Here is a 14,207-nt window from a genome sequence, read left to right on the forward strand (position 1 = left end):
GATATCAGATTAGAGCTTTGAATAGCTTAAAGGAACAATATTTTTATAGATTACAAGGCCTTAGTTAGGCATCTTATTTTAGTGAGGCGAAATTTTTTTTTGGAGGGTATGAAATAAATGGTGTAAAATCCTGCATTCTAGGCATTTTAGAGAGTTTGATAATGTTTTGAATTTGGACACTTTTTATATATTTTTTTTTATATTTTAAGACTTTTACTAACACCAAATTTATTTTAAATTTATATATAAGATAATCATCCAAATATCACTGATTTGAGTCTGCTTCCAGGACCGTGATAGAACAAACATCGATTAAGTAGAGTTTGCCAAATTTTTCTATGGCCGGTTCAGTCAACTCGTTTCAGAATCATAATTTGGTCTGTTGATATCCTTATCCCGATGAAAATGACAAACCCGCACAATCTCTCGCCACTCATGCATGCTCTTTTCCAAGTTTTCAGTCGTTTCAGGGCAGTCTGTGTTGCTAAAGGAAGCACATTATCATCAACACAATGATCAATGTCTTCTTCCAATTCCTTCTCCATCAGCAATTTGGTAGCAGCATCGGTAGTAACAGTTTTGTTTGCAAAAGGGAATTAAGCTTTCCTGTAAGGACCATCATACAGTTGCAGTTACAAAATATTAAACTCGCTTTTATGCTGACAAAGAGTAGACAAACTAGGAATAGAATGAGATAAGATAAATGTATATGATTCTATCTATAGAGTATATATGATATGGGTACAGGGGAATTGGAGTGGAGTTTTTGACGTTTACATGTAGGTCCATAATTTCAAATTATTTCTGGAAATAGTTGGTGGTATTTTAGTTCCAGAATCTATAAATTTAGGGGTTAGGGGTATGGGGTGTCCGATTCCGAAACCCCGAATATAAAGAAACGAAATTCCGTAGTCCCGAATAAGTAAATACAAAATCCTGTGTTAAAGGTTCTACCATTCCTCAATAATATCAAATTGGAATATGGGATATTCTTTCAATTTTTAAGGTTAAAGAAGCATGGATAGAAACTAATCTATGCATGTTTCATATTATTTATATGGTATTTATCTGCAAAGAGAAAGATTAAAGTTCGTGAAATGAATACGCAGACAGGACTGCCCTATTGCGATGACTTAATTTGTCAAAAGTTAAGTTAAACGGAGAAATGAATACGCAGACAGAACTGTCCCCTTCCGAATACCAGTACTTGATTTGTCAGTCTACTTATCGTTTTTGGATTGTTCTAATGAAGTTATATACAATACTCAGACTCTGTTCACAAAAACTATTTTACAAGAATTATTCCTTCTTTACCTTCAGTGTCGCTTTTACTTTTCTGCAAGAGCCTGTTTTTAACTAGAGATTCATGATAACTATCATTACTAGGTTAATGTTATCGAGAAACATCACCTGTTGAGATGCTGAGTTATATCCAGGAAGAATAGTTTAAAAGGAATGATGACAAGTTATATAGAAATTAAGGTTGAGACAGAACAAAAAATGACTATTATATTGATATATATGTATAAAAAAATAATCAGTGTCGAAATTTTAGCGAGACAACTGCCTCACTTGCCTCAAGGGTAGCTACGGCCTTGGATTAATCTAGAGAAACGTGTTTATGAGTATGATGGTTTGACAGGAGGAACGGTGAATAGTGTGATGTTGCTGACAGGGAAAGATATACATCTGGAAAATGTCTGAATGCTATTGCATTCCAATCTATAGTTGGTGCATGAAAAGGCAGTGGCGGATTCAGAACTTTCCTAAAGGGGGGCGGGGGGGGGGGGGGGGGGGGGCGATGACTGACCTAAGGGGGGGCCTGCTCCAGTCATGCTTCAGTGATTCCTTACATAATCAACCAATTTTTTCCGACGAAAGGTGGCCGGGCCCCCCAGCCCCCACCCCCCCCCTTAATCCACCTATGTCAAAAGGGAAGTCTTGAAGAAAACATCTAATGTACGCGCAAAAAGTGATCACCGAGTACGGCTGCTTAAATTGGTGGTGGGACTGAGGCAGTTTCATTCTTAACTATAACCATGTGTAACGATATCGCCTCGTCTTTAGGTCCTCCACCATGTCACGATATCGCCTCGTCTTAATAATATTAGTGTTGGGGTTGCGACTAGCTCATGAACAAAAACACATCTTTATACGTTAACGACATTAGAGAGAGTAAAACAAAAAGGCATTTCCGATAATCCCACGAGAGCGCGGTGTGTCAGTGTAAGATCACCCCGATGGCTGGAGGCCAAAGGTTGATCTAACACTGACACACCAAGTCCGAATGGGATAACTATTATACATCCCAGCTGTTTTAGATTAGACGAAAAACCATTTACAATTCATAAAATCTAGTTTAGAACGCCACAAAAACCATTATAATATACTCTATATATTACTATATGATGTATATCCTTTATGACCCCCGAACATGATGAGTAGATATCAAACAATGTCAACTCGCCCCACTGGCCAAACGGGCCCACACTTTATCGCAACTTTATAAAAAAAATCGCCCTACTCTTGTTTAACGACTCGCCCCACTTTTGAAAAAGTGTAAAATCAAATTGAACAATTAGTCTGACAACTCACTCATTAAGGAAAAGGGTTTTAGACCCCACTGAATAAAGGTCTGCAAACTCGCCCCACTTATAAAAATATCTTGCTTCCTTTAAGTATGTTAAATTACTGATAGTACGTATCCAGTCGTCCTGTTGTAGTAGTATATGTCGTGGCTTGATATTTTAAAGGTCTTTAGTTCGAATCCATGTATATACACTGGATTTCTTCTACGTGAATTTTGATAGATAGTCTTTTCCGTATAATTTATCATAAGTTTTATAGTGGATTTGACATCATGTCCTGTTAGAGTCCTCCAGTACGTAAGACTTGTTAAATGCACACGTGATCAAGAAAAAAATACTTCAATAGAATATTAATAATTAATAATGTTTATAAAAATTCTTGTTTTTCACTTATAGACTACATATGTACATGACTTACAACATGTACAATATGTCTGCTTGGAAAACTGTTTTTATAATTGGCTTTATATTTGTGGTGATGATAGAGGCTAAATATAAACGACGTCCGTATAAGTGTAAGTTTATTTCATATCTTAGTTTAGTATATATCGTAGATTTAAAAAATGATAATTATATGTGGCAATCTGTCTAAAAGAGGGACGAAAGATACCAAAGGGACAGTCAAACTCATAAATCTAAAACAAACTGACAACGCCATGGCTAAAAATGAAAAAGACAAACAGAAAAACAGTAGCACACACGACACAACATACAAAACTAAAGAATAAACAACACGAACCCCACCAAAAACTAGGGGTGATCTCAGGTGCTCCGGAAGGGTAAGCAGATCCTGCTTCACATGTGGCACCCGTCGTGTTGCTTATGTGATTACAAATCCGTTAAGGGCATCTAACTCCTTAATTTGTTATCATTCTAACCAAAAGTTATCTACAGATTTCTAGAATTACCAGACATTCAGAAACAAGAGACCTTACCTTTTTTATGGTAACTTCCAAGAAAGATGATAAACCATGGTCGATGTTGTTGAGTTTTTTTTTTGCCTTGTTTTGATTTTTTACTAAATTGCCTGATTCTTACAAAGGCTGGCACTGAAAAAACAATTTATTTTATATTGTACATACATAAGAACATTCCTTTCATCTTAAAATTATTTGTATATACAATATTTGAGTAAATAAAACACAACCGTCGGGCGAGGCATATATAAATATATATATATATATATATATATTTATATAATGATAACAAAGAGCTTGTAATTCAGTGGTTAATGTTGGTTGCATGTTGCAGTTTATATTCTGTTTGATTTTTTTGTTGTTTTTATTTATTATTATGTACATAAGTAGTTGGTTTCTCGTTTTTAATTATTTAAATTTTTCACATTGCTGCCTTTCATAGCTTACTATATACGATATTGATTTTGTTCATTGTTAAAGGCTTTACAGTTCTTTATACGGTGGGTCGAAACTATACACCCCGTCATTGTGTTATTGTGCTACAATGTCTGGTATATTGTTTTGTATTCTTTTTGTTAGTGTTCGTTGTCTATATGCCTTTATAGTTAGGCTTTTTTGATATATTTGTGTGTTTTGTAGTGATTAAAATTATCAGCGTTTTGCATTTGCGCCGATTGTGTACAGGTAAATTAAAGGTTAAATGTTAGTTTTTATTTTTCATTATAAACCTCTTCCGTTATCCAGTTGAACTAATGTTATGATACAATGAATTATAAATGTTTTCTGACCGAGTATTCAAATGCTATACATCTGATATATTCCTTTCAAGTATTTTCATCTCTTCTACTACTTGTTGTACTTGTAAATAGCTAAGTCTATTTTGTTCTTGCTTGTGTACACCGTCGGTCATTTCAAGAGTTCTTATTTTGACATAAGTAGGAAGAATACTCAGACATAATGTCACACATGAAGGGAAGTAATGGTAGCCCGAAAATGCCGATAGCAGTTTACCAGTGTCACTTGATTTATCCTTATACTCTGTGCTTATCCCAACATAATTGATTTTTCTCCACTAGTTCTGAACCATATGAAACCGACAACAATCTATTGCCGGGGGACATCAGTTATGTTATAAAAGACAATTTATGATATGTGTACAACTGTTTAACGGAAGAGCTCGAAGTTTATAATGATAAATGAGAAAAAATAAAATGCACCTGTTAATTACCTGTACACCATCGGCGTAAATAAAAGTTCGAAAACTTTTAAAATCGGCGCAAATGTCTTACGTCCTTAATTATAACACAATGTTGACTGCTGTATCCCTATTTCTGACATTTTGACTTATAATGTCTGTTTGTTTTGTGCACATATCGTTGTCCAAAATAATGAAATTTTAAACAACTGTGAGTGTCATACATGCGAGAGGTTTAGCTATACTTTTTGGATAATGTGAATATTACCAAATGCCTTTTCTAGAGGAACATGCGCGACAAAATGTATCCCAAGTTGGTTCATGTACAAAAAAATGAGAAAATTCGAAAGTCTTTTTTAGATTATGTTTGTGTTGACCTGTATTCGTCATTTTATAACGAAAACAGAAATTACCTAAAAAATATTTAACTCAAAAATATGTAGCTACACACTGTGTTGTGACCCTAATTCCAAATAGACACGAAAACAAACAAACCGTATCCAATCTTAAAACAAGATGATTTGCACCAACATTTGAAAAAATATTTTTGGTACTATTTTTAAGAAAAGATACAAAAAGATTCGATTATATTCATTTCCAATCTTTAGACAGACGAAACGATTATGATGGCAACGACTACAACTCATTGATAACCTGGACAATTTACGGAAGTGAAAACACATAATTATTTAAACCCGTCCCTAAATATTACCGTCAACAAATGTAATTCATCATATATGTATGTGTGTCTCATAATAGTGTGTTGTATATCTTGTTTACTTAGATTAAGTCACGTCGTTTGTAAATATTTTATGCATTATGTTTTTGTCCTAGTTTCATGTGTTGTGCAATTTAAAATATATATTCCATACAAATCGTAAAGCTGTTTAAAAAAGTCAAATCACAAAAAACTGAACTGCGAGGAATATTCAAAATAGAAAGTCCCTAATCAAATAGCAAAATCAAAAGCACAAACTCATCAAACGACTGGATAACAGCTGTCATATTCCTGACTTGGTACAGATATTTTCTAAAGTAGAAAATGATGGATAACACCTGGTTTTAAAGCTAGTTAAACCTCTCACTTATATGACAGTTGCTTCAAATATAGGGAGGGAAGTCTGTACTACAAGTCTGTTCTACAACTACCACACCGTACAACAACTTTATCGGAAATTACAGCATGGAAAGTTTTGAGTTGCCCCAAAAAAGGTTCCCCATTGATTAAAAAACCCTAACAGAAACAGGCACAAATTCTTTCCATTTAATCACTGTTGTAAACAATAGTCACCAGCAAACAAACAAAAATTTCAGATTATCTATCATATAGACGACTGAATCCATGCATTTTCTCTATTTTTTCGCAATGTACCAAAATTAAGTTCAATCAAATTGCGTATTGATTTTTCATGCAATGATCATTTAGCAGAAGTTAAACTGAGAAAAACGATGGTTAATATCTATAGTCACTGTTTACAGGAAAATATCCATAACCGCATCATCAAACCATTTTTTACAGACCAAAGTCAACTTTTTATGGCACAGCTGTAATGAAAACCGACATGATAAGACAGAAAGTTATATTTCGGGACATTTTGCATTGAGGCAATCAAATGAATTAATTAAGGATATCATTATAGTATTTTTACTAATTTTTTCCTTCAATTAATGTGGTAATTAACCCTGCAGGGAGATAACTCTGTACAAATCAGCTAAACGTTTTAATCACGTTGTATTGTTATGGAAATATTAAGTTTCTCAGTGATCTAAATAAGTATTGGTCAAACTGCAAACCAATGCATATATTCTGATAAAGTGGTTGGTCAAATGTTTTGAAATTTTGAAATTTTTGTGAAAATTTTATAAAAATAAAACGAGCCAACTTAATATTAGTCAAGGTGTTAGGTACCACCTTAATAGTATTATCTGTTATATTTAAAGCGAGGTCATGTGATGATGTAGCTATAATAGGAGCCGGTATAGCTGGAACATACGCTGGATGGAGATTGAGAAAACTAAATAAACAAATTACTGTGTACGAATACTCTAACAGAGTAGGAGGGAGATGTTACACCATGAAATTTCCAGATATTCCTGACATTAATGTTGAGCTCGGCGCAATGCGATTCACTGCTTCATGTAAGTTGATAAAGATGTAACGGTGTTTTGTTTTAAGAATAAGGCAAATAGATCATATCCTAGTGAATAGACAAGAATTATAATTCTATTTTAGATATCAGTCTCTACAATATGAAAAGCACAATTCATATTTTCGTGAACAATTTATTTTTGATAACCTAAATTTTTCATTTCTGTTATAAGTAGGAACATTTATAAAATTTTGAAATACTAATTCCACAAAGTACGCAAACTAAGGAATTATACATCACTTGCAGAGCTGTGTAAAAATAGACCATTATACTACACCATGAAATGTTACGTGTATAAGAAATGACAATTCAGACATAGAGACAACACGTTTTTTAATTTCATTACATTTTCTGAGAAAAGGTATCATAGGACGGAAGAACGAGAGGATAGACAGAAATGAAATAATATACTCTCTCCATTGGAGGGGACATATAAAGAAAAAGAGATAAAAAATACTGCTGAGGGATGAGAAATTGTAACTTATGATATTTTTAAAATGTTGTCTACATATTTGAATTATTATGAATGTCCACAATATTCATTTAGCATGGTTACAAGTATGACAACTTTTGTGTTCGATGCATTTCCTTCAAAAAGTCTTGTTTGAGTGAACATTCGTGCGTTTACGGACATCGTCACTTCCGTTTTAATGTTAAGCGTGTGGTTGGAAACTATAATACTATATATTTCACGAACTATTCGGCAAATTAAATTCTCATAATTGACAATAAGCACTACTGTCATAAGGGAATTGTGATTAAGTATTTACAAATAATCATTATTTCTAGTTTATCCTGCACAATGACGATCAATAAGACGCTTGATGAAAGTTAATAGTGCAGGGATACAGGCGATTCCCTCTAACTTGTAAATGACGTCATAAAGGCGTGCATAATTGACGATTTTTTTCTGGGGATGGATGAACTCGAAAGTGGTCTAATTGCCCAGAAATAAATCGGTAGCTCCGCACAATTCCACTATGTATATTTTCAGCACATAAGCTATTATCTGATACCATACGAGAGCTAGGACTTCCGGTACAAAAATTCGTTTTAGGTGGTGGAGCATCAGCAGATACTACTACTGTACACGTACGTGGAACACATCTACGATACAAAGATTTAGGGGGTACCAGTACGCCTTACAACCTACTTCCAAACGAGCAGAAAACCAGTTAGTCAACTTAAATGGTACATTATACAGCATTGCTTACATTTATTTGATCTGTAAACCCTTAAAATATTTCTGGTTCACAAATCTACAAATAACATTTCTATATAGACCACGGGTCACAATGTAACTGTTTCAAAGTCCAAACCGATTCATTGTTTTCACAGTCAATCTGATCGATTATATCTTAAGAAATATACGAGCGTTTCACAGAACAAATCGTAGTTTCGGCAATGCAACAATTTCAGGACACTTCATTAACCTCTAATACGAATCGATCAGTGTAAAAGAGGTTATATAAACATGAGTACAATATTGCATTGACGAAACATTGTTCTGGTAACCTCTTCTTTATCGACAGTTGAAGAGGTGTACGCTTGAAAAGAGTAAATCAAAGGTCTGTGAATCAATATAAGATTTCAATGTTCAACCAAAAGGGTCAACGACTTGCAGCCGAATTTTGTCTAACTAGATTCATGTATTAAAACCGAGTCAATTCAAGTGCATCAATTCACTTAAAATGTACCAGCTAATGTTGGTTTGTGCAACATTCAAGCAACACAAGGCCAGAAACCAAAACACACCTACCGTGGATTTTTACGCTGTTTGTATCAAAGTGCACTATTTTTTTCCTTAGAAACTGACATCACGTTTCATTATACTCATTTATACATTTATAACTTTGAAGATAAAAATGGGAGGTATTTTTTTAAAATAAAATCTGTTGTCGTTTAATTTCAGGGAAATGTTTAAGAATTATACTGATGTACTGACGACCACTTTCCCCTGAAGATGATCAACAATTTCAAATTAAAGATGTTGATGGACTACAAATGTACAAGCAGAGGTAATATCTATTGTTGTTTTCCTCATATCAATCAATTTTAATTGATAGTCTTCGATGGTACATAAAACAAAAAGAATGGGATTGAATTCTGAATAGTTTAAAAGTGTAAAGATCAAAGTAATTGAAGCATGGATTTTGTGAATTGCAAATTGTACATAACGAGATAATTCTGACTAACAGAATATATGAATATGTGATATACATCAATGAAATAGCAACCTAATAACACAATCGTCTAAGATCCAGATGTCGGCATAAGTCTCCAACAGTTACTTACTGTGTATTAATTGTTTTACTTTCAATAATGTTGGTAGTTGATAAATATATAATACTCACACATTTTGTAGACTCTGGACAATTTAGAGTGTGACAAATTATAATGACACCGATATATTGTTAAAAACTGTGTGTTGCCGTTTCGAGTCTGCTGACATATTACGCACAAAACCTTTCTTTTACCTCCGGTGTAGAAAAGTTTGGATCTACAATGAAAAAGAATAAGGATAAGAATCAACTTCTCCATCACCATCTTGTCAAAAGATCTTGACTATTCTTATTTTAAGACAAGAACTTATTGGCGGATGTAAATTATGATGGCGACCACATTTCGTAAATAAACTCATCATAGATACCAGGATGAAATTTGTATTGACGCCAGCTCGTTTCGTGTACAAAAAGACTCATCAGTGACGCTCGAATCCAAAAAAGTTAAAAAGACCAAATAAAGTTCGAAGTTGAAGAACATTGAGGACTAAAACTTCCTAAAAGTTTTGCCAAATACAGCCAATGCAATCTATTCCTGAGGTAGAAAAGCTTAGTATTTAAAAAAATTCAAAAGTTTTATAATTGACCACATCAATATGATAATTTATGTCAGCACAGAAGGACTGACTACTGGGCTGGTGATACCCTCGGGGGAATTAAATTCCACCAGCAGTGGCACCGACCCTAGTGGTTGTAAATAAACTCATCATAAATACCAGGATTACATTTTGTATTTACGCAAGACGCGCGTTTAATGGAATCTTCTCCATTTTGAATAAAAAAAAAACTACATGACAAAAATACTAAAATTTTATCCCAAAATACTCTGTCATTGTAGAGAAAATAGAATACGTTTTCGTGTCCTCTTATAATCTTCAGTTCGAATGACACATGTATTTGGTTTTTAAGTGAAAACTAAGTATGATAACGGGTCTGTGCATCTCTATGACAATCGAACACACATGTGTAATACATCTTACTTATGCGCATTTTCGTTTTCCTCTTTTTTGCAGTATCAATTCGTTGTATCATAAGTTCCTTAGTTCAGAAGCACAGAGTTATATCAGAGACACGTCCTCTTTCTTAGATTTAGGTGTAAGTGCATCGGCAGAGGTACTGACGTCTCCACCTTCTCAAAAAGAGGATGAAGTTTCAACAGTGACCACAGGATTTGGTTCTATTCCTGAAAAGCTACTTGAAACGTTCCTTCGGACGAGTCGAAAGTGAGTAAACAATGAGGGAGTTGATAGGAAGGACAATTAAAATTCATAAGTGAACTTAATAATAGACGACAACATGGTCAAGTATAAAAAAGTATGAAAAATACAACTGTCTGCAAATCACCAAGCAATACGAACCCAACCAAATGTCTGAGTGAACTATGGTGTTCCGGAAATGAAATTATATCCCTCAATCAGTTTAGAATTAGTTGTTTGAGGTCTGAATATTTTCATACAAATTATTGTGCGTTTGTACCATTAAATAATTTGGTATACTCTCTTTATATAATTTGTTTATGGAAGTCTTACGAATTGACCAGTTAGTGATACTTCTTAAACTATTAGTTAAAACAAAAAATACTTAACTTGATGGTATGTGTTTCCCCCTTCGCAATTTATTATTTCACACATATTTATTTATCCATTTAGCTGTATAGATAAACATTGTGTTTTTAAAATAATAACTCGCGCTTTGGTGGCCGAGTGGTTCAACTTCTGGAACACTACCTTTTCAACACTGTGGGTTTGAACCCCGCATGTGGCAGGTGTGCTCGGCCGAAGGTAGCTGAATATCGCCGAGTACTCCACCAATAAAAGATAACCGCCTCGAAATAGCAAATTAGTATGGAAAGTGGTGTTAAACAATCATCAATAATAATTTCGGAACACAATAGACTAACCATGCTTACTGATAATGCCATGCCGCGACTAATCATAAAACATGAGCGAGCACGGAGATTCAGTTTTAATTAGACGGACGAAACTTATAACTCTGCTTCGAGATAAGAAGCAAAAAAAAAAACCCAAAGAATAGTCAAACAAGAAATACGCAAAAAGATAAACATTGCACAAAACAATCTTTAAAATCTCAAAACTTCAAACTTCAATGCAACTTAACTGAATAAAATATTTATTTGTTATATATTTTAACAACAGGCACGATATCAGGCTAAATCACCATTTGAAAGCAATCAAGAAAATGAGAAATGGTAATTACAATTTGTACTTTGAACCGACGATTACCATAAATGGACGAACTAGCATTATAAAGGTAATTGATTTTCGAATTTAGATATTATATAAAATATTATTTAGATGAGATAGGGTAAGTGGTAAACTATATAACCAAGGTATTACTCACCGGGTTTATACTTACACGAGAAACAAGACGGGTGACACATGTGAAGCAGGATATGCTTACTCCTCCAGTACACCTAAGATCACCCAAGTTTTTTATGGGGTTAATGTAACTCATTCTTTAGTTTTCTATGTTGTGTTTTTTATGGTACTATTTATCTGACTTTTATGAGATGATGTATGATTTCGAATGAGACATCTATCCAACAGATTCAAATTGATGTGGATAAAAGTCATCGTGTGTATTACTTTCAACAATATGCAATACCCAAACATAATGAATAGAGCTCTGCATGGAGGATGAAAATAGTTGAGGGATGTTTCAATGTTTCATATCGAAAAATTCGCGTGACGTGACGTAGTACAGGTTAGGGGTTTGATAAAGGCAATCTAATCGTGACTGATATATTTAGACGGATGGCTGATACAGAACCATTGCCATTGGTTTATTATTTATACACTATTCTTGTCTTTACCACAAAATATATTAAAATATGACAAAACAATCTTATAAATGTTTTTGTTTTCAGATCAAACCTTTAATGAAGAAGTGTGCCAAAAAAGTTATCCTTGCAGTGAATAGATTATCACTTGAAAGCCTGAACTGGAAAGGTTTGCATCAACCTCATATCAGAGAATACATAACCAAAGCAGTGAAAGATGTCAGCGCCGGAAAATTTTTTCCTAGCTTACAATTCTCCTTGGTGGAGAAGATCCCCGGTTTACTCCAATTATGCTATATCAGATACCCCATTAAAGCAAACTTACGATTTCGGAACATCAAAAGCAACCCCTACAAAGTCATTACTACTACCCATGTACAACGATGGTAATATACCATACTGGAACGAACTTATTGAAAGGGAGCATGGTAATATAAACAACAGTGATGCGGTCTTCTCCGTTGGAAAAGAAATTGTCAAAGTTACAAACAAATATTTGTCTGCCATATATCGACTTCCACTCACAGACATACCACCACCAATAAATGGAATTATTAGCTATTGGCATAATTATCCATATGGTGGGGCGTGGCAGCTATGGATGCCGGGATATATATGGCCGGAAGTTGAAAGACAGATGACTAAGCCGTCAAAGAAAGATGATGTGTTTGTTGCTGTAAATGCTTTCAGTTCTCGGTCTTTGTCATACGACTCTAACTCAGCATTACAAGTAGTGGAGCTCGTTATGCCATAATTTCGGTTTAAAAGTAAAACATAAAACGTTGTTGACTATAAATTTATTTCTAAAGTCTCTATGTGCCCTTTCCCTTCCTCACCTTTGCATTTAAAAAAAATCTTTTATAAATATGAAGTCTTTTTCTTTTCACCTTAAATTATACTTCAGGTGTAGATTTATTTACAAGCAATAAATGAGCTAAAACTGAATTTTGCGAAATACTTAGGATGTTCTTATCCCAGGCATAGATTACCTTAACCCTATTTGGTTTTTGAATAAATGTGTTTAGTTCCGATGCAAAGACCCTATAAGTGAATCAATATTAACGCCAAAATATGCAATCTTTAATGACCTGACAACAGTTTCGTAACTATATCCCTTCTTAATAAGTCCTATTCAAAGGTTTTGTTAGTTTTTGAGGTGAATACTGACACCTTTGTGCTTTGTAAAAAATATTTCCATAAAAAATTGGATGTGAAATACCTGAACGTATAAGAAGTCTGCATGTTGAGCTATATTTACGAATGATGTCCTTATACCGATGATAAAATTTAGTAAATGTTTTGACTAGTTTGTGATATCGAAAACCCTGGTGTAATATTTTTTCAGTAATACATAAATTTCTCTCGTTAAAATCTAAAACATTGTTACATACACGAGCGAATCGTACAAGTTGAGATATATAAACACCGTAAGATGGTGACAAGGGAACGTCACCATCTAAAAATGGATAATTAACGATAGGAAATGAAAATCCTTTCTTTTATCATAAATTTTAGTATTCAGCTTTCCGTTAGTGATATAGATATCAAGATCGAGGAAAGGGCAGTGGTCATTGTTAGTATTAGCTTTATTTAAAGTAAGTTCAACAGGATACATTTCTTTAATATACATACTGAAGACGTCATTATTTAGAGTCAAAACATCATCCAAATATCTAAAGGTATTATTAAATTTGTTTATCAGATGTTGTTTCGATGGGTCTTTGCTTATTTTTTTCATAAATTGTAACTCATAACAATACAAAAACAGGTCCGCAATAAGTGGTGCACAGTTAGTCCCCATTGGAATTCCGATAATCTGACGATATACGGAATCCCCAAAGCGAACAAAAATGTTATCTAGTAAAAATTCAAGGGCATATATAGTATCAAAGCATGTCCAATTGACATAGTTTTTTTGTTTATTGCTACTAAAAAAATGACCTAAAGAGTTTGAACATATATATTAACATTCTGACTTTTTAAATGCATATATATACTATCTATGATATAAATATCTAGCTATGTTAATACAACATAAATTTATACTTATACGAAATTTCACAGATTACATAGTACAGAAATATATTGATAATTCATACATGTTACACTCCTTATTAACAAGGTGTTACATAATAATTAGTCCAGTAAGACACATGTCATGTTTGCAAGCGACGAAATTGACATCGGCGTTACAAGTACTTTTTAAAAAAAAATGCCGTGATATTTTAATCACACACTCCTTCTGTTTATATCTACTACTGGCTACTTAACATAT

At 33.7% G+C, this 14,207-nt stretch overlaps 1 pseudogene; it reads left to right on the forward strand.

The window, feature by feature from the left end:
* The first annotated feature begins 2,931 nt into the window (after window positions 1-2,931).
* LOC139509525 (aplysianin-A-like) lies at window positions 2,932-12,693 on the forward strand (annotated as a pseudogene).
* The last annotated feature ends 1,514 nt before the right edge of the window (window positions 12,694-14,207 follow it).

The sequence above is a fragment of the Mytilus edulis genome, unplaced genomic scaffold (genome assembly GCF_963676685.1).
Source record: "Mytilus edulis unplaced genomic scaffold, xbMytEdul2.2 SCAFFOLD_1384, whole genome shotgun sequence".
In the NCBI taxonomy this organism is placed as follows: domain Eukaryota; kingdom Metazoa; phylum Mollusca; class Bivalvia; order Mytilida; family Mytilidae; genus Mytilus; species Mytilus edulis.